Genomic DNA, 21,496 nt, shown 5'->3' with positions numbered 1-21,496 from the left:
GGTAGTAGGGGTTGGAGTAAAGAAAGCTGGTGATAAGGTAGAAGATTGCTACAAAAGTCCTGGTAATAGCTGATGATAACCTGAAGAGAGCAGAGATAATGAAGAAATCTGAGAAATATTTAGGTGGTAGAAGAAGCAGGACATGGTGATCATCTGGGCTTCTGTAATTGGATTGTCATTTAGGATGCCTGTAACTTGAGTAAATCACTAATAAAGGTAGAGCATACGACTGAACCTTAGAGTAGGTGGGCAAGCAAATAGATCTGCCTTTAGACATGAATTTCAGGACATTGTGGAAGATCTGTCCAGCAGGAAATTGGAAATAGGCTGGAAATTCAGACTTGGAATTTATTTGCACGAAGGTATTGGTCAAAACCATAATTGTGGCTTTTAAAAGTACCTATAATTCTCAAGGGAAAATGGTCACCAGGTCCACACTGCTTCCAGCGCTTTTATCACACTAGACTCCATTTTCCCAATTCCATGGGATTTTATTTTCTGAAACTCTAATCATCAAGTTCTCCTATATCATTAGGACTCTGACTCTATCATATTCTGGATTAAGTAACTGTCAGTCCCTGCTTTAAATCCTTCACTGGCTTCTCATTTCATTTTGGAAAAGAAAAAAAAAAAAAAATTCCTGGCTAGGATCTACCAGCCAGGAAGATGATCTAGACCAGTGCTATCTCTGACCACATTTTCCTTCACTTTCTCCAAATAATGGGGAACAGATCTATTAGCTTACGTGATCTGAACATTCTGGCCTTCTTTCTGATCCTTGAGCACACTGAGTTCTCTATTTCCGGGCTTTGCACATGCTCTTCCCTTTGCTAGGAAGGTTCTTCCTTGGCTTGTCTCATGGGTGGTTCCTTCTCTTCATTCAGATCTCAGCTCAACTGCTACTTCCTCCAATGGACCCCATTTCTGAAGAACCACCTTCACCCATATTCGTCCACTCTGTCACATCACCTTATCCATACTTCTTTTATAGAACCTACCTCTACCCAAAATTATTTTGTTACTTGTCAGCCTTTGTTTATTGTCAATCTTTCCTTCAAGAATGTAAGCACTATAAGAAAGACCATGGAGTACCTATAAAAAAGCCTGACACAGAGCAAACTTTCAGGTAACTGTGGGATACTATAATGTGGAATGAATGAAAAATGGAGATATTTATCGTAAGTAGAACTAGATTTGCAATCAGAAGACCCAAATGCAATATATGCTTGGCTAAGTCAACCTCAATTCCCATATTTCTAAAACGTGGCCACAAAATGTCTACTCTGCCTATGTATTAGGGTTTTCACGAGACTTGTTACACATTCATTTATTCATTCATCAACAAATGTTTCCCAAGTACCTTCTCTGTGCTAGGCACTGTGTTAATGCTGGGGCACTGCTATGAATAAGGAGTTTTCCAGGTGCGGTGGCTCATGTCTGTAATCCCAGTGCTTTGGGAGGCCAAGGCGGGCAGATTGCCTGAGGCCGGGAGATCGAGACCAGCCTGGCCAGCATGGTGAAACCCTGTCTCTATTAAAAACACAAAAATTAGTCTGGTGCGATGGCAGGCACCTGTAATCCCAGCTACTTGGGAAGCTGAGGTAGGAGAATCACTTGAACCTGGGAGGCAGAGGTTGCAGTGAGCCGAGATCGCATCATTGCACTCCAGCCTGGGCAACAGAGCGAGACACTGTCTCAAAAATAAATAAATAAATAAATAAATAAATAAATAAATGAGTTTCATCTAGTATTTGAGACAGCCAGGTTTACAGGCAGTTACACATAGTACAACTGTTATCAAAAGAACCAAGCACAGAGTGCTATAAGAGCACATAGGAGCAGGGGCACCAAGTCTATCCTCATGGAATCAAAGAAGGGTGACAGTAGTAAGAAATCAACATGGTGAAGAAGGCTGGGGAAGTGGGTGGGCAGAGAAGGGGAAAATGGTACAGACAGAGGTAACAACATGTGCAAAGGCCCAAAGGCAAACAAAGACAAGGCATATTGAGGAACTGCATGTTATTCAGTATGGCTAAGACTAGGAAGAAGGGATGATGGCAAAATTGAAGACTGGAGCCCCAGCGAGAATACAGGCCATAACGGGACTCTGCACAAGCATGGATATTTTGGAGAATTTTATCAGAACCAAAACAAAGGAGGCAGTGGAGAGGGGGCAAGGTTAACAAGGACATATCAGAGGTATATCTAGAAATAGGGAAAAACTGATTAGAGAGGGCTTTGGATGTCTTGTTAGGGAGTTATACTTCACTAGTGTGAATGAATAGGTACTCAAAGAATTTTCAGCTGGGCAATGACCATCCCAGCACAGAAAAAAACAAATTGGAAAGAGACAAAACAAGAGAACAAGAGAGTTGTTCATTAAGCCAAGAGAGGAAGAATGGGTGGCTTGAATTAAGAATAATGATGGTCATGGATCAGAGAGACAAGTTCAGGAGATACTTAGGAGACAGTGTGTTGTGACTAGGGAACACAGGAGAGGGAGGTGGGAGGTCTGAAGGACAACTCCCAGGGTTGGGCCTGATCAGCTGAAATGATGTTGGTGTCATTCATGGGCACAGAAAGCCCAGCAAGGAGATCAGATTAGAGGGAAAGATGACATGTTAAATTCTGGCGGAGAACAGTCTCCTGAAAATCAAAATTGCCAGCTGTCAAGCCATGTTGCTGGGGGGACATCAGTGTGTTAAAGGCTTCCACTGATGAGTCTTTTTTTCTTTTTTTAGACAGAGTTTCACTCTTGTTGCCCAGGCTGGAGTGCAATGCCACAATCTCAGCTCACCACAACCTCTGCCTCCCTGGTTCAGACGATTCTCCTGCCTCATCCTCCCAAGTAGCTGGGATTACAGGCATGTGCCACCACATCCAGCTAATTTTGTATTTTTAGTAGAGACAGGTTTTCTCCATGTTGGTCAGGCTGGTCTCAAACTCCTGACCTCAGGTAATCCACCTGCTTCGGCCTCCCAAAGTGCTGGGATTACAGGCATGAGCCACCATGCCCCGCGATGTCTTTAATGATAGCTGTCTTTTTCCACATCAGTGAAATTATAATAATTAATGGATAGGATTTCCTTAATCTTAAACTCTTCCATGCATGTTTCTTAAGTTTTGTATTCTGTTTCTGCTTGTTTACAATTATCTAGCTCAAGATAAAATTCTATGCTTAGTGAGTGTTCAAGATTGGGGTCTGTAGGAAGCAGACTCTAAGACAGAGTTTAATGTACAGGATATTTATTAAGGAGAGTCCTTGGGATCAACATCTGTGGAAAGGCAGTGGAAGCAGTACTGGGTGAGGCAGAGGTCAAAGGCAGTGTGGGCCAATGACAGCCTTGGACAACCCCACAAGGAGCTCTGGAGCTAAAAACAGTCTGTCAGAGTTGTCCCATGCTAGACTGAAATGGCCAGGCCTCTATACCCATCTCAACCACCCACTGTGTGTGGGCCATCCCAAGAATGGTGTACTTGGGCAAGGCAGTTTTCTGCAGTTGAGATAATCCCTGATAACTAAAGACTGTCTGCGGACCACGCTTCCAGCAGCTGAGCCAATACATTCCTCAATGAAGGGGAATCAGAGCAGTGCACCTCCATGCCACAAATCCATGCCACAGGGTAATTATAGGTCTGTATTTCTTTCCTTTTTTTTTTGGAGATGGAGTCTCACTCTGTCACAAAGGCTGGAGTGCAGTGGTGTGATCTCAGCTCACTGCAACCTCCATCTCCTGGTTTCAAGCAATTCTCCTGCCTCAGCCTCCCAAGTAGCTGGGACTACAGGCACATGCCGCCACGCCTGGCTGATTTTTGTGTATTTCTAGTAGAGATGGGGTTTCACCGTGTTGTCCAGGCTGGTTTCGCACTCCTGAGCTCAGGCAGTCCGCCTGCCCCAGCCTCACAAAGTGATAGGATTAGAGGCGTGAGCCACCGCATAAGTCTGTATTTCGATATTTCAACATCCTCAGAGGACACCCTGACAGCCAGGAAATATGCCACCCTGAGCAAGTTTGAGAACTTCTTCCCTTCCTGTATTCTTTTAGTAAACATTTATTGAGCACATTTTTTTATGTCAGGCACTGGGTCAAAGGCAGACAATACAGAAATAGCCTTCTTCGAAATTATAATCTAACGAGGGAAACTTTAAAACATAATAATCAACATCATCATCATACAATTAAACAAAGTAGTTTCACATAGAGATAAGCACTCTAAAGGAAGTGAGGCTGGGTGTGGTGGTTAATGCCTGTACTCCCAGAACTTTGGGAGGAGAAGGTTGGGGGAATCACCTGAGGTCAGGCGTTCGAGACCAGCCTGGCCAACATGGTGAAACCCCATCTCTACTAAAAATACAAAAATTAGCCAGGCATGGTGGCGTGTGCCTGTAATCCCAGCTACTTGGGAGGCTGAGGCACCAGAACGGTTGAGTCCGGGCGGCGGAGGTTGCAGTGAGCTAAAATTGCATCACTGCACTCCAGCCTGGGCAACTGAGGGAAACTCTGAAAAAAAAAAAAAAAAGAAAGAAAGAAGAAAGGAAGGAAGGAAGAAAGAAAAGAAAAGAGAAAAGAAAAGAAAGAAGACAAGACAAGAAAAGAAAAGAAACGAAGGGAGAGAAAGTGAACAGGGTAACTGGGATGAGTCTCATTACACAAAGTGTCCAGGGAAAGCCCCTCTAGAAGCCACCTCATTCCTGGGCTCAAGGCCCCTTCATCTTCAAAGCCAGCTGTGTGGCATCTTCTCTCCTCTCTGATCTCTGCTTTTGTCCTTATATAGTCTCGCTCTCACACCGATCCTCCTGCCGCCTCATATAGAGGCCCTATGATTACATCAGGCACACAGGAATAATCCAGGATAATATCCTTGTCTCAGAATTCTTTTTTATTTTTATTTTTTTATTTTTATTTTTTTTTTTTTGAGACGGAGTCTCACTCTGTCGCCCAGGCTGGAGTGCAGTGGCCTGATCTCAGCTCACTGCAAGCTCTGCCTCCCAGGTTCACGCCATTCTCCTGCCTCAGCCTCCCGAGTAGCGGGGACTACAGGCGCCCGCCACCTCGCCCGGCTAGTTTTTTGTAGTTTTAGTAGAGACGGGGTTTCACTGTGTTCACCAGGATGGTCTCGATCTCCTGACCTCGTGATCCACCCGTCTCGGCCTCCCAAAGTGCTGGGATTACAGGCTTGAGCCACCGCGCCCGGCCTTCTTTTTTATTTTTATGAGAGGGGGTCTCGCTCTGTCATCCAGGCTGGAGTACAGTGGCGCCATCTCGGCTTACTGCAAGCTCCGCCTCCCGGGTTGACACCATTCTCCTGCCTCAGTCTCCCGAGTAGCTGGGACTACAGGCACCCGCCACCACGCCTGGCTAATGTTTGTATTTTTAGTAGAGACGGGGTTTCACCATGTTGGCCAGGACGGTCTCGATCTCCTGACCTTGTGATCTGCCCACCTCCCAAAGTGCTGGGATTACAGGCATGAGCCACTGCACCCAGTCAGAATTCTTAATCACATCTGTGAAGTTCCTTCTGCTATATAATGCAATATATTCACAGGTTCTGGTATTAGGGTGTGGAAGCCTGGGGGATGAGGGCAGCAGTATTCAGACTACCATATTCAATTGCCTCATCTTTGTTTTTTGTTTTTGTTTGTTTGTTTTTGAGACGGAGTTTTGCTATATTGCCCAGGTTGGAGTGCAATGGCGTGATCTCGGCTCACTGCAACCTCTGCCTCCCGGGTTCAAGCTATTCTCTTGCCTCAGCCTCCCGAGTAGTTGGGATCACAGGCGCCCGTCACTGCGCCCAGCTAATTTTTTGTATTTTTAGTAGAGATGGGGTTTCACCATGTTGGTCAGGTTGGTCTCGAACTCCCGACCTTATGTGATCTGCCCCCCTTGGCCTCTCAAAGTGCTGGGATTATAGGCGTGAGCTACGGCACCTGGCTCAATTGCCTTATCTTTAAAATGGGTGTAATAACAGGTCCGCCCTATATGGTGGCTGAGAAAATTAAATTCGTATAAAATGCTAAGAACACTACCTGGCCCAAAGAAAATCCTCAACAAATGTTAGTAGCTGTTTTTACCATGTGGACCTTTTTTTTTTTTTTTTTTTTGGGGGACGGAGTCTTGCTCTGTCACCCAGGCTGGAGCGCAGTGGAGCGATCTCCGCTCACTACAAGCTCCGTCTCCCGGGCTCACGCCATTCTCCTGCCTCAGCCTCCCTAGTAGCTGGGACTACAGGGCCCGTCACCAGGCCGGCTAATTTTTTGTGTGTGTTTTTAGTAGAGACAGGGTTTCACCGTGTTAGCCAGGATGGTCTTGATCTCCTGATCTCGTGATCCGCCTGCCTCAGCCTCCCAAAGTGCTGGGATTAGAGGCGTGAGCCACCGCGCCCGGCCCCATGTGGACTTCTTCATCTACCCCCTGTACTTCATGCCTAAGGTTTCTGTCTTAGTTCTGCCCCTGATGATTTCAAATGTTTTCACAATCATCTCTTTGTCTTCAGTTTTTGTCTTCTTATACACATATCCCTACAACCCACACTCACCACCCTCTATACCACCATCGGATAGAAACAAAATAATCACATTTCATTAATTCATCCACTCAATCAATATGTAGCAGGCATCTACCAATGCCAAACACATGCAATTATTGTCCTCATGTCCAATTCCTGTGCCAGCTGGACTTCTTGAGCCAGGTGTTGAATCCTGTTTATCTCTTTCCACCAGCAGTTTACAGTCCCTGGACTAAACTAGAAGCTCAATAATGCCTAATGAATGAGTTAATGAATGGATGAATCTAGTTATAACATTCTATAGTTCTATGATTCTATAAGGGCAGGAGCCCTATTAAATTCTCATCAGCGGAACGTATTTGCATTATTTGTAAGGCCGTTGAAATGCTGTAAATATTCACCACTGTAGTCTGGTGCCTCCCCAAGAAGCGTAACTTAAGCCATCTTAACCAGACTCACAGAGACTCTGTTGCAGAGAGAGCAACTGGGTAAGCTGACAAAGAGGCAGAATCAAGGAATGTCGCGACCATTTTGGTTAAGATATATTTTCTCTCTTTCAGCATAATCTCATTTCCTCTTCACCACAAAAATTTAAAAAAATGAAAAGTAAGATACTGAGAAGGGCCTTTCTCAGTGCTCCCCATTCAAGAGTGCCTGCCAAACCAATTAATACCTCCTGAATGTTATCTCCCTGCTATGTTAATGTTATGTTAATAAATGCAATTAAGATAACATTCAGGAGGTGTTAATTGGTTTGGCAGATGTACATGAATAAGAAGCACAGATATTTTGCTTTCCCTATTTATGGAGGCAGGAAGTGACACAAAGTTGGACAAAAGGAAACTTAATTTGCCTCCAGTCTCTTTTGATACCACTCAGGCCTTTTCTGTTAAGTAATATATGGGATTTTTAAAAATGCTAATTTAGATGGTATTACAAAGATGAAACGATTGTCAAATGTTGCAAAAACACTGAAATTGTCTTTTGCCACAGGAATTAGCATGATGTTTACTCTCTTGAAAATGCTATATATGCCATATATGCTATATATACACATACACACACTCTCTCTTTTAAATGTGTCTATAGCATATATGCAAATGAGCTCTCATGCTAATCTATGAAGCAGATTGTTCCAGAAGACTAACTTCTAGACTATTCTTGATGTAATTAGTCTTTAATGTATTCCAGTGATTTAAGAGCTAATGGTTCTTTTATTCTAACTTACCATAAGATGGTGGCTTTTACTTTTTGTGTTGGAGATTACACACACACACACACACACACACACACACAACAGTACCTTACTTTGCAAAACAGAGGTTTCTCTGAAATGAAGCCTAAATTTGCATAGACTTGGAGCAAAGAGAGATTACATCGCCTTGCCATCGCCTTGCCATCAAAGACATTGTGTTCATTTCTGGAAGGTGGCACTTGCCTGAGCGTCACGTGGCTTTGGTCAGGCTTAGCCCTCCCAGGGCTTTATCAGGACACAGCTCTGGTAGGAGTCCCACTAAGATCTGAGATAGAAGAGGACGTCAGTGCACAGACCCATGGAGGTGCCTTCCAGTTTTGGAGGGCAAATTATTAATGTCTACTCTGCCACCAAATGGGGAAAACTAAACGGAGACACTATTAAAGACTTATTCAACCTAGACTTCAAACAAATTGGAAGTGCATTACCTCAATTCCAAGATGCCAACTGTAAAATGCAGCTGCTCTTTAATAAGGGTTTTCCAGGAGGAGAAAAAAAAGAAGGGAAAAGAGGATGAAGAGAAGGAAGAGAAAGAACACATTACGTTTTATATTTATTGCGAGACTGAAGTCCAACGGCAGACATGCTAAAATGTGCATCTCAAATTAAAGAATAAGCTGGGCATGATGGTATGTGTTTCTAATCCCAGCTACTTGGGAGGCTAAAGTGGAAGGGTCACTTGAGCCTAGGAGTTTGAAACCAGCCTGGGCAACATATCAAGACCCTGTCATACCCCCACCCACCAAAAAGGAAAAAAAGAATATTATGTATTACCTAGAAAAAAGTAAGAGTAAGTAGCCAGAGCATAATCACTGCTCTGGTCCAGGAACAGTGTTTTCAGCCAGTATCTGTTGCATAATCCCAGAGAATGCACCAATCCTGAGAAACATGTAAGTTTGTTTGCTGAATGCCCATCTGTAACCCTTGCATGTCCCTTCCTCACTTTTCTCAGTGAAATTTCCTTGACTCTTACATATAGAATATTGGGAGTGTTCCTAGCTTTCAACCTGTGAGTATTGGTCTTAAGTGATAAGGAATTACTGTTGCTCTCCAGTGACAATGTTAGAAGATTGTTGCGAAATACCTTTCTAATCTATGAGCATGTGTGTGCAAATGTAACTGCAATATTTTCCAGTAACATAGAATCATTGTGGCTTAAATTCTTTAGGTTTTACAGTCCTGGCTTTCCTCCAGGCTAAGGAGGTAGAAGAACCCTCCCAAGTGCACTGACGCTGACTCAGTGTTTAGGGGCAGTCCCCACTTGGCTGTTGGCCTTGGTTGTCTCAGGTGGCAGCAATGCCTGGACACCAATTCCAGTGAGAACCTCTTTCTAGACTATCCTGCTGTATCCTTTAGGGGAGTGTTGCTTACACTGGATACCTCCCCCTGCACTGCCCTAAAAGCTTAGGAGGCTGCCTGAAGATGAGATTATGCAATGAACTCTCATGCTCAAAGCAATGAACTTTAGTCAGGAGGTTGACAAACATTTTCAGGCTATTTCCTTTTAAGTAGGGTATCTTCGCTTATGGCAGAGATAGCAAATAGATTGTATCTGAGTGCTAGGGACTGAATTGTGACACTCCAAAACTCGTATGATAAAGCTCTAACCCCTCATACCCGAGAATGTGACTGTATTTGAAAAAAAGGTCTTTTAAAAAGATGATTTAAGTAAAAGAGGCAATTAGGGTGGGCCCTAATCCAATCTAACTGGTGTCCCTTGTAAGAAGAGGAAGAGAGACACCAGGGATATGTGAGCCCAGAGAAATGGCTGTGTGAAGACAGAGCCAGAAAGCAGCCATCTAAAAGCCAAGGAGAGGCCTTAGGAGAAATCAAAACTGCCAACATCTTGCGCTTGGACTTCCAGCCTCCAGAGCTGCGAAAAATAAATCTCTGTTGTTTAAGCCTCCCAGTCTATGGTATTTCGTTATGGCAGCCCTGGAAAACTAATACACTGAGTGGTTGCTGTTGGCTGCCTGCAGCACTACATTTAAAAGAATTCTGGCAGTGGGGAGTAAAGGCATGAAAGCAGAGGGGTGGAGCACACAGCAGATATCAGCCACCCTTACTCCATGAGGTGAATGGGGAAGGTTGGACCACCTATAAATGCACCTGTATATAAAAACAAACATGAAAGTACTGCATTAGAAAAAGCTGGGTCATACTCAATGCTGTTTACACATTCCACCCTCTAGTTAAAAACATGACCAGGTGCAGTGGCTCATGTCTGTAATCCCAATGCTTTGAGAGCCCAAGGTAGAAGGATCATTAGAAGCCAGGAGTTCAAGACCAGCGTGGGCAACAAAGCAAGACTTGGTCTTTATAAAACAATTTAAAAAAATTAGTTAGTCATGATAACACATGCCTGTAGTCCCAGCTACTCAGGAGGCTGAGGCAGCAGGATTGCTTGAGTGCAGGAGTTTGAGGTTACAGCAAGCTATAACCTCAAAGCTCTATTGGCCAGGCTGGAGTGTATCACAGTACTATACTCCAGCCTGGGCAATAGAGTGAGATCTTCTTTTTTAAAAAAAGATAAAATGTGTGTGTCAACATCAGGTTCCTTAACTTTCACAAAAGAATGTCCATCTTACCACCAACTTTGCCAATTACTAAGCACTGCACTGCAAAGGAATTGCATCGACAACCCAGAATAGCTGCTTTTCCTGTCAGGAAGAAAAACTGGAAACTGAACTAATAGTATTAGGTGGGAAATCAATAAATATTCTTTATAAATACATGAATTTCACTTGATGATTTCATTTTTTCTTTTTTTGAGGTGGAGAATCACTCTGTCGCCCAGGCTGGAGTGCAGTGGGGTGATCTCGGCTCACTGCAAGCTCCGCCTCCTGGGTTCACACTATTCTCCTGCCTCAGCCTCCCAAGTAGTGGGGACTACAGGCACTCACCACCATGCCCAGCCAATTTTTTGTATTTTTTAGTACAGATGGGGTTTCAACGTGTTAGCCAGGATTGTCTTGATCTCCTGACCTCATGATCTGCCTGCCTTGGCCTCCCAAAGTGCTGGGATTACAGGCGTGAGCCACCGTGCCTGGCCGTATTTGTTATTTTTTGAGAACACTCATTTTTAGCTTCATTTCTCCCTCCATAGGATTTTGGAAAACCAGTATTCCTTCCTTAAAGGATTTGTGATCAAAAGCCGTAAGTTGTATATTTATGAAGGAGGGCCTATATGAGAGCCTAGTAAGGTTGCTTGATTTTTATTTCATTTATCTTTTAATACTTGCATTCATAATTTGGGGTGTGTTTTTAAAATTTAACATATACTTTTGGTTCTAACTAATTTTAACTGAAAAAGTGGATAACTGGGTTTGGGGTTTTTTGTTTATTTGTTTGCTATAGTTTAATGTGCCCCTAATGAATAAGTGTATTAATTTGCAAACGTTCCAATGGGGTGCACAGTATTAAAAGTGGCTAAAAGTCCAAAAGAGATCTTGGTATAAAAATACCAGAGACTTGGACTGGATGCGGTGGCTCAAGACTGTAATCCCAGCACTTTGGGATGCTGAGGCAAGTAGATCACGAGGTCAGGAGATCGAGACCATCCTGGCTAACACGGTTAAACCCCGTCTCTACTAAAAATGCAAAAAAAAAATTAGCCAGGCGTGGTGGCAGGCACCTGTAGTCCCAGCTACTTGGGAGACTGAGGCAGGAGAATGGCATGCACCTGGGAGGCAGAGCTTGCAGCCAGCAGAGATCGCACCACTGTACTCCAGCCTGTGTGACAGAGCTAGACTCTGTCTCAAAAACAAAACAAAACAAAACAAAATACCAGAGACTCACAGGGCACAATGGCTCACGCCTGTAACCCCAACTCTTTGGGAGGCTGAGGCCAGTGGATGACCTGAGGTCGGGAGTTTGAGACCAGCCTGACCAACATGGAGAAACCTCGTCTCTACTAAAAATACAAAATTAGCTGGGCATGGTGGCTCATTCCTGTAATCCCAGCTACTCGGGAGTCTGAGGCAGGAGAATCGCTTGAACCTGGGAGGTGAAGGTTGCGGTGAGCTGAGATTATGGCATTGCACTCCAGCCTGGGCAACAAGAGCGAAACTCCATCTCAAAAAAAAAAAAAAAAAAAAAATACCAGAGACTCTTGCCTGATGGACCCATCCTCCGTTACTCATGAACAAGGAAGAGGGGACAAGGGTGTCGTTATGCAACGTTAGAACTTCAGAGAAACTTTTATTCCACTTAGTCTATTATTTGTTTTGTTGTTGTTGTTATTGTTGTTTTTGTTTGTTTTTTTGAGATGGAGTGTTGTACTGTCACCCAGGCTGGAGGGAAGTGGTGCTATCTCAGCTCACTGCAAGCTCCACCTCCTGGGTTCACACTATTCTCCTGTGTCAGCCTCCCAAGTAGCTGGGACTACAGGCTCCTGCCACCACGCCCAGCTAATTTTTTTTTTTTTTTTTTTTTTTTTTTTTTTTTTTTTTTTGAGACAGGGTCTCACTCTGTTGCCAGACTGGAGTGCAGTGATGCAATCTCGGCTCACTGCAACCTCTGCCTCCTGGACTCAAACGATTCTCCTGCCTCAGCCTCCTAAGTAGCTGGGACTACAGGCGTGCGCCACCACGCCCGGTTAATTTTTTGTATTTTTAGTAGAGACGAGGTTTCACCACGTTAGCCAGGATGGTCTCAATCTTCTGACCTCGTGATCTGCCCATCTTGGCCTCCCAAAGTGCTGGAATTACAGGCATGAGCCACCACACCTGGCCTCCACTTACTCTATTCTTGACCAAGAGAACTAGCCACATATCACCAATACAAGTAAACCCAATTTGGGCAATTCAAGAAGAACTCAAGAACTCAAGCAGGCCACTCGTATCCCTTTCACACATTTGAATCTTCCTTAACTGTCCTCTCTAACTATTCATTGCTTTCTCCAGCCCAGACCCTTTCATGTTCCCCTACTATATAGTCCTGCCAACACCATGCACTTGATTAGGTATCTACATTCTTTTCTAAAAGAATTGTAGTTTCCACTAGGTCAAGCGGCACAGGGATTAGATCCTCTCCTCCAAGCTTACTGCATTTGTGTGATTTTCAACCTAAAGCCATCTTTTTACTATTTACAACTCTATTTTTAATTTAGATACAATAAAATTTACTTTTTTGATATATAGTTCTAAGAGTTCTGACAAACGCATAGGGACTGTGAAAATAAGTAATTCAAAAATCTAAGCTGGTAATATTTTGAACCTAAAGGGAATGTGTTTATGGGACCAGAGTCATGTAAACAGACAGCTATAACTTGGGCAGCTGTAACCTTTGTTTCTTTGATTATAGATGAGCCTTTTTCCTTACATACATTGTTTTGTAAAATGTTGTGAATGACTTAAGTGCACCAGGGGATACCTCATTTCTCTTCACTGTTGATCTTTATTATAGACTAATTTTCTTCTTTCCTTTCTTACATAAAGACTTCGTGACTGTCACGTTGTCTAGGATGGAATGTTAAATATGTGCTTTTCAATAGGAAAGAAAAAAAGCCATATTAAAAAAAAACTGTAACTAAATTGTTGTCACTCATAAACCAGCCTTATATAAAAAAATTGTAATCCTACTAAATTTCTTTGCTTTTGGCCTATATGTGAAAGACGTTAAGTTTTATTTATTAACATAATTTTTTGTTTTTGCGATGGAGTCTTGCTCTGTCGCCCAGGTTAGAGTGCAGTGGTGCGATCCCAGCTCATTGCAACCTTCGCCTCCCAGGTTCAAGCGATTCTCCTGTCTCAGCCTCCCAAGTAGCTGGGATTACAGGTGCCTGCCACCATGCCTGGCTAATTTTTGTATTTTTAGTAGAGATGGGGTTTCACCATGTTGGTCAGGCTGGTCTCGAACTCCTGACCTCATGATCCACCAGCCTCGGCCTCCCAAAGTGCTGGGATTACAGGCGTGAGCCATTGTGCCTGGCCGATGTTAAGTTTTAATTATGGAGCACTGACCCCCACTTCTCTGATGTCCATATCTCCTGGAGGACCATTCCCAGCTTTTCTCTCGAATAAACTTTTAAAAACTGGATTCTGATCCTTTTGATTATTTCAGGTTGACAAGACATATAACCAAAACCATAATCAAGGCACAAAAGAGTTCCATTACTTCCCCAAACTTCCTCAGACTGTTTTTAGTCAAACACCCCTCCACGTCCACACACACGCACACAACCGACCACGGAAAACAACTGGTCTGTTCTCCAACTCCGTATCTTCAGCTTATACAGAATGACATATAAATGGAATCACACGGTATGCAAACTCTGGAATTTGGCTTTTTTCACTTAGCATAATGACTTTGAAATTCATCCATGTTGTTGCATGTATCAAAGTTTGTTCTTTCTATCGCTGAGTAATATTCTACTGCATGAAGGTACCAAAGTTTGGCTATCCATTTGCTCATTAGAGAACATTTGGGCCGGGCATGGTGACTCATGCCTGTAATCCCAGTAGGATTTTGGGAGGCTGAGGCTGGTGGATCACCTGAGGTCGGGAGTTCGAGACAAGCCTGCCAACATGGAGAAACCCAGTCTCTACTGAAAATACAAAATTAGCCAGTTGTGGTGGCGCATTCCTGTAATCCCAGCTACTCGGGAAGCTGAAGCAGGAGAATCGCTTGAACCGGGGAGGTGGAAGTTGTGGTAAGGGGAGATTGCGCCATTGCACTCCAGCTTGGGCAATAAGAGTGAAACTCCATCTTAAAAAAAAAAAGAACATTTGGGTTGTTTCACTTCACTTTGGGGCAAATACAAATAAAGCTGCTATAAACATTCTTGTACAACTTTTTGTGTGAACATAAGCTTATAATTCTCTAGGATAAACAGCCAAGAGTGGTATGGCTGAATCATATGGTAAATATATGTTTAATTTTATAAGAAACTGTAAAACTTTTTCAGAATGGCTGTACCATTTTGCATTCCCATAGCAATAAGAGAATTCCAGTTGTTATGCAACTTCATCAAGACTTGGTATTGTCAGTTGTCTGTTTTTTATTTTAGTTATTCTAATACATGTAGAGTATATCTCACTGTGATTATAATTTGCCTTTTCCTAACAGCAACTGCCTAATGATGTTGAGAATTTTTCGATGCACTTACTTGCCATCTGATATGGTTTGGCTCTGTGTCCCCACCCAAATCTCATCTCGAATTGTAATCCCACATGTCAGGAGAGAGACCTGATGGGAGGTGATTGGATCATGGGGGTGGTTTCCTCCGCACTGTTCTCATGATAGTGAGGGAGTTGTCACGAGAGCTGATGGTTTTAAAAATGTTTGGCAGTTCTTTGTTTGCCTCTCTCCTGCCACCGTGTAAGACATGCCTTGCTTCCCCTTCACCTTTCACCATGATTGTAAATTTCCTGAGGCCTCCCCAGCCATGTGGAACAGTGAGTCAATTAAGCCTCTTTTCTTCACAAATTACCCAGTCTCAGGTAGCATCCTTATAGCAGTGTGAAAATGAACTAATATAGCATCTATGTGTTTCCTTTGGTAAAGTAATTGTTGAAATTTGCCTGTCTCTTCTTTCTTTCTTTCTTTCTTTCTTTCTTTCTTTCTTTCTTTCTTTCTTTCTTTCTTTCTTTCTTTCTTTTTCTTTCTTTCTTCTTTCTTTTTCTTTCTTTCTTCTTTCTTTTTCTTTCTTTCTTCTTTCTTTTTCTTTCTTTCCTTCTTTCTCTTTCTTTTTCTTTTCTTTCTTTTCTTTCTTTCTTTCTTTCTTTCTTTCTTTCTTTCTTTCTTTCTTTCTTTCTTTCTTTCTTTCTTTCTTTCTTTCTTTCTTTCTTTCTTTCTTTCTTTTCTCTCTTTCTTTCCTTCCTTCATCCCTCCCTCCCTCCTTTCTTTCTTTCTCTCTCTCTCTCTCTCTCTCGTTTTCTCCCTTCCTTTCCCCCTTTTTTTTTTTTTTTGGACAGTCTTGCTCTTACCTAGGCTGGAGTGCAGTGGAGTGATCTCTGCCCATTGCAACCTCAACCTCCCAGGTTCAAGCAACTCTTGTGCCTCAGCCTCCCGAGTAGCTGGGACTATAGGCGTGTGCCACAATCCCGGCTAATTTTTGTATTTTTAGTAAATATGGGGTTTCACCATGTTGACCACCCTGGTCTTGAACTCCTGACCTCAGGTGATCCACCCGCCTCGGCCTCCCAAAGTGCTGGGATTACGGGCGTGAGCCACTGCGCCCAATTGGCTTTTTTTTTTTTTTGGCTTATAGTTGAGTTTTGAGAGTTCTTTATATGTTTTAAGTTCAAACCCTTTGTCAAATATATGATGTGTGGATATTTTTTCCCACCCTGTGACTTGTCTTTTTATCCTCTTAACAGCAACTTGGACAAAGTCAAAAATTTTAATTATGGTAGTCTAATTTATCCATTTTTCTCATATAAATCTTGCTTATGGTAGCACATGTAGAAAATCTTTGCCAACTCAAGGCCATTAAGATTTTTTTCCTAGATTTTTTTCAAAACCTTTACGTTTTACATTGAAGTCTATTATCCATTGTGGGGTAATTTTGTCTAAACTGTGAAGTATAGGTCAAGGTTCATTATTTTCTTTCTTTTTTTTGCACATGGATGCCCAATTGTTCAAACACCAGTTTTTGAAGACAGTATTCATTCTCTATTGAATTGGCTTTGTACTTTTTCCAAATCATATTTTTGTGAATCTATATGAAGTCTCTACTCCATTTTATTGAACTGTGTGTCTGTCTGCTCACCCGTATTTCATTGTCTTGATGACTGTAGCTTTATTCCAAGGCCTGAGATCAGGTAGTATGAGTCCCTCAACTTTGCTCATTTTCAAAATTGTATTGGATATTCCACATTTTTGCCTTTCCATTATACTTTTTTTTTTTTTTTTTTGAGACAGGGTCTGAGTATATTGCCCGGGCTGGAGTGTAATGGCTCAATCTCGGCTCACTGCAACCTCCGCCTCCTAGGTTCAAGAGATTCTCCTGCCTCAGCCTCCTGAATAGCTGAGATTTCAGGCAAGCACCACCATGCTTGGCTAATTTTTTATATTTTTAGAAGACACAGGGTTTCACCATGTTGGCCAGGCTGGTCTCAAACTCCTGGCCTCAAGTGATCTGCCCACCTTGGCAACCAAAGTGCTAGAATTATAGGCGTGAACCACCACGTCCAGCTATCCATATAAATTTTAAAATCAGTTTGTCAATAGATACAAAACCCCTGCTGGGATTTTGGTTGGAACAGCATCAAATCTATACATCAAACTGGAGGGAACTGACATCTTAACTATATTGAATTTTTCAATTATGAAAATAATATTTCTTTTCCTTTCTTCCTTTTTTTTTTTTTTTTTGGAGACGGAGTCTAGCTCTGTCACCCAGGCTGGAGTGCAGTGGTGTGATCTCGGCTCACTGCAACTTCTGCTTCCCAGGCTCAAGCAATTCTCCTGCCTCAGCCTCCAGAGTAGCTGGGACTACAGGCACACACCACCACGCCCGGCTAATTTTTGTATTTTAGTAGAGATAGGGTTTCACCAGGTTGCCCAGGTTGGTCTTGAACTCCTGACCTCAAGTGATCCGCCTGCCTCAGCCTCCCAAAATGCAGGGATTACAGGCATGAGCCACCATGCCCAGCGAAAATAATATTTCTTTATTTCATCACTGTTTTGTAGTTTTCCACATACAGATCCTGGTAAGTTTATATCCAAATATTTTTTTCTTTCCATTTTTTAGGTATTGTAAATGGTACTAATTTTGATTTTTGTTTCCTGTTGTTTATTGCTATTATGTGAGAGTACAGTGGCCTTTCTTAGTTTTTTTAGGTGAAAACAGATTACTGACTTGAGACCTTCTTTTTTTTTAGAGATGGGACTTCACTATGTCACCCAGGCTGGAGTGCAGTGGTGCAATCATAGCTCACTGCAGCCTTCAACTCCTGGGCTCAAGCAATCCTCCTGCCTCAGCCTCCCAAGTAGCTGGGAACACAGGCACATGCCACCACATCCAGCTAATTTTTTGGTTTTTGTAGATGGGGTCTCACTATGCTGCCCAGATTGGTCTCAAACTCCTGGCCTCAAGTGATCTTCCTGCCTCAGCCTCTCAAGTAGCTGGGATCACAGGTGCAAGCAACCATGCCTGGCTCAGTTAAAAATATTGTATAACTTCATAGTAGGTGTCTTCTTTGACACATAAATTATTTAGTATATTTTTATTTGCAAATATTTGATGGTTTTCCAGGTATCTTTATTATTAGTTTCTAGTTTAATTCTGTTATGAACAGAAAACATACATTTATAGTATATCTTGGTGAATACTCAAGGTGCAATTGAAAAGAGTGTATTTTGCTGTTGTGTGAGGTGTTATTATAAATGGGAACTGGTTGCTCAGGTGTTCTGTATATTTGTTGGTTTTCTGTCCACATTTTCTGTTAATTAGTTAAAGAGATGTTTCAAGTTCTCTATATTAAATGGATTTGTCTATTACTCCTCTGAATTTATAATATATTTTGGAACTCTGTTGTTAGGTGCAGAGATATTTAGGATTTTATTTATTTATTTATTTATTTATTTATTTATTGACAGTGTCTCACTCTGTCATCCAATCTGGAGTGCAGTGGCATGATTTTGGCTTACTATAACCTCCACCTCGCAGGCTCAAGCAATCCTCCTGACTCAGCCTCCCAAGTAGCTGGGACTCCAGGCATGTGCCACCACGCCCAACTAATTTTTGCATTTTTTGTGGAGATGGAATTTCTCCATGTTGCCCAGGCTGGGTTTTTGTTTGTTTGTTTGTTGTTTTTGTTTGTTTTGGTTTTTGTGCCCAGGCTGGAGTGCAATGATGCAATCCCTGCTCACTGCAAGCTCCGCCTCTCGCCTCCCGGGTTCACGCCATTCTCAGGCCTCAGCCTCCCGAGTAGCTGGGACTACAGGCACCCGCCACCATGCCCAGTTAATTTTTTTGTATTTTTGGTAGAGACGGGGTTTCACTGTGTTAGCCAGGATGGTCTTGATCTCCTGACCTCGTGATCCGCCCGCCTCAGTCTCCCAAGGTGTTGGGATTACAGGCGTGAGCCACCGCGCCTGCCCCCAGGCTGTGTTTTATAATGAATGTCATCGTTGATTCATTGGTATATGTTGTATTTCTGTCTCTGACCCCTCCACTGGTGTCTGAACTTGTATATCAAACTACAAACTTAGTATATCAACCGAGTGGCCTCATAGGCATTTTAAACTTCAGAGCAAACCAGAACTCTTTCTATCATAGTTTTCTGCTTTCAAAATACCATTCAACCAATTGTGCAGGCCCCAAACTTTAATGTCATCCTTTATTCTTCTCTTATCCTCACACTCCACGTCCAATCCATCAGCATCCCAACTCTACCTGCAAAATATATCTTGAATGTGTTTACTTTTCACCTCTGAATTCTTGGCACCCTAGTCCAGGCTACCATAATATCTCACCTGCACTAAGGTGACCATCTCCTTACTGGCTTTCTCCTTGCACTGGGTCCCTGTTCATACTATTTCCATTTGGGGGGGGGGGGTTGGTTTTGTTTTGTTTTGTTTTGTTGTTGTTTTGAGATGGAGTCTTGCTCTGTCGCACAGGCTGGAATGCAGTGGCATGATCTCGGCTCACTGCAACCTCTGCCTCCTGGGTTCAACCGATTCTTCTGCCTCAGCTTCCCAAGTAACTGGGACTACAGGCGCCTGCCACCATGCCCGGCTAATTTTTGTATTTTTAGTAGAAACGGGGTTTTATCACATTGACCAGGCTGGTCTCGAACTCCTGACCTTGTGATCCACCTACCTAAGCCTCTCAAAGTGCTGGGATAACAGGTGTAAGCCACTGCACCTGGCCTCATACTATTTCTCATATAGGAGCCGAAGTATACTTTGGTTGTTTTGATTAAAGAAGAATTTTAAGGCCAGATGTGGTGGCTCATGCCTGTAACCCCAGCACTTTGGAAGGCTGAGGCGGTTGGATTGCTTAAGGTCAGGAGTTTGAGACCAGCCTGGCCAACATGGCAAAACCCCATATCTACAAAAATACAAAAAATAGCCAGGTGTGGTGGCACACGCCTGTAATCCCAGCTACTCAGGAGGCTGAGGAAGGAGAATCGCTCAAAACTGGGAGGTAGAGGTTGCAGTGAGCCGAGATTGCACCACTGTACCCCAGCCTGGGCAACAGAGTGAGATCCTGTCTGCACCCCCCCTACCAAAAAAAAGAAGAATTTTAGTAGGAACTGGATCATGTTTAGCTTTAAAACTCTGCAGTGTTTTGGGTCCCCATGCTTACCTGTCTTCTGTTTCATTCCCACTCTTGGCCCTAGAGTTAGGCCCTATCTTAACGTGGTATTTATCACCCCGATGCATGTCTTCCCACCTCTGCTATATATGTCTGCTCAGGTCGCCATCACAAAATACCACATAGTGGGTAGCTGAAACAACAGCTCTGGAGGCTAGAAGCCGAAGATCAAGATGCCAGGAGGGTGGTTTGGGTTAAGGCCTCTCCTTCTGGCTTTTAGACAGCTGCCTTCCTGCTATGTTCTCTCATGGCCTTTCCTCTGTGGGCATTGAGGAAGACAGAAAGAGAGCACTCTGGTAGCTCTCCCTGTTTTTATAAGGACCCCAGTCCTGTGAGATTAGGGATTCACCTTATGACCTCATTTAGCCTTAATCACCTCCATATAGGCCTTATCTCCAATACAGTTACTTTGGGGGTTTGGGCCTCAATGTATGAATCTGGCGGGGAACACAATTCAGTCCATAAGAGTATGTATCCCTAAAATATAGGCAGGCAAATAAATAGGCAGGTAGGCAGGTAGATAGATAGAGTTACACTGTGGTAAAAGATTATCTAACTATATTATATTTACATCAACTAATGAAACCTAAGGAAATTGCTATTAGTAATTTTCCACTTAATAGTTGTGCTATCCTCCACCAAAAACTCATATTAATCATGTTTTCAAGAACTGTTTCCAAGCTCTAGTTTTAAAAAATCTATATGTGAATTCAAATTACAAAGTAGTAAAGTCACCTCTGAGACTTCATTATATGATTTACACAACATGATGGAAATTATGATTATACAATTTTATATTCTCCATCTTTATATCCATATACTTGAAATCTCTCCCATCTGAAATAAGTATTCTGTGATCATACGAATTAAACTTTAAAATGTTTCTTAGTCCAGGCACAGTGGATTACACAGCTGTAATTCCAGCACTTTGGGAGGCCAAGGAGAGCGGATCACTTGAGCCCAGAAGTTTGAGACCAGCCTGGGCAACATGGTGAAACTTTGTCTCTACAAAAACTTAGCCGGGTGTGGTGCACACCTGAAGTCCCAGCTACTCAAGAGGCTTAGGTGGAAGGATTGGTTGAGCCCACGAGGTAGAGGCTGCAGTAAGCCAAGATCGTGCCACTGCACTCCAGCCTGGGCAACATAGTGAGACCCTGTCCAAAAAAAAAGCATGTTTTTTAGAGGTGTAAGGATGGGATGAAGAGAAGTTGGTAAATGTGTACAGAAATAGTTATATAGAGAGAATACATTCTAGTATTCAATAGCACAGCAGGGTGACTATAGTTATCAATAATGTATTATATATTTCAAAATAGCTGGAACATTTGGAATGTTCCCAACACAAAGAAATGATATCTATTTGAGGTAAGAGCTATCCCAATTATCCCAATTTGATCATTACACATTGAATGCATATATCAAAATATCACCGGTACCCCATAAATAGGTACAATTATATATCTGTA

Source organism: Macaca fascicularis, chromosome 15 (genome assembly GCF_037993035.2).
Source record: "Macaca fascicularis isolate 582-1 chromosome 15, T2T-MFA8v1.1".
NCBI classification, from domain to species: Eukaryota; Metazoa; Chordata; class Mammalia; order Primates; family Cercopithecidae; genus Macaca; species Macaca fascicularis.
This window is presented reverse-complemented; position numbering follows the sequence as displayed.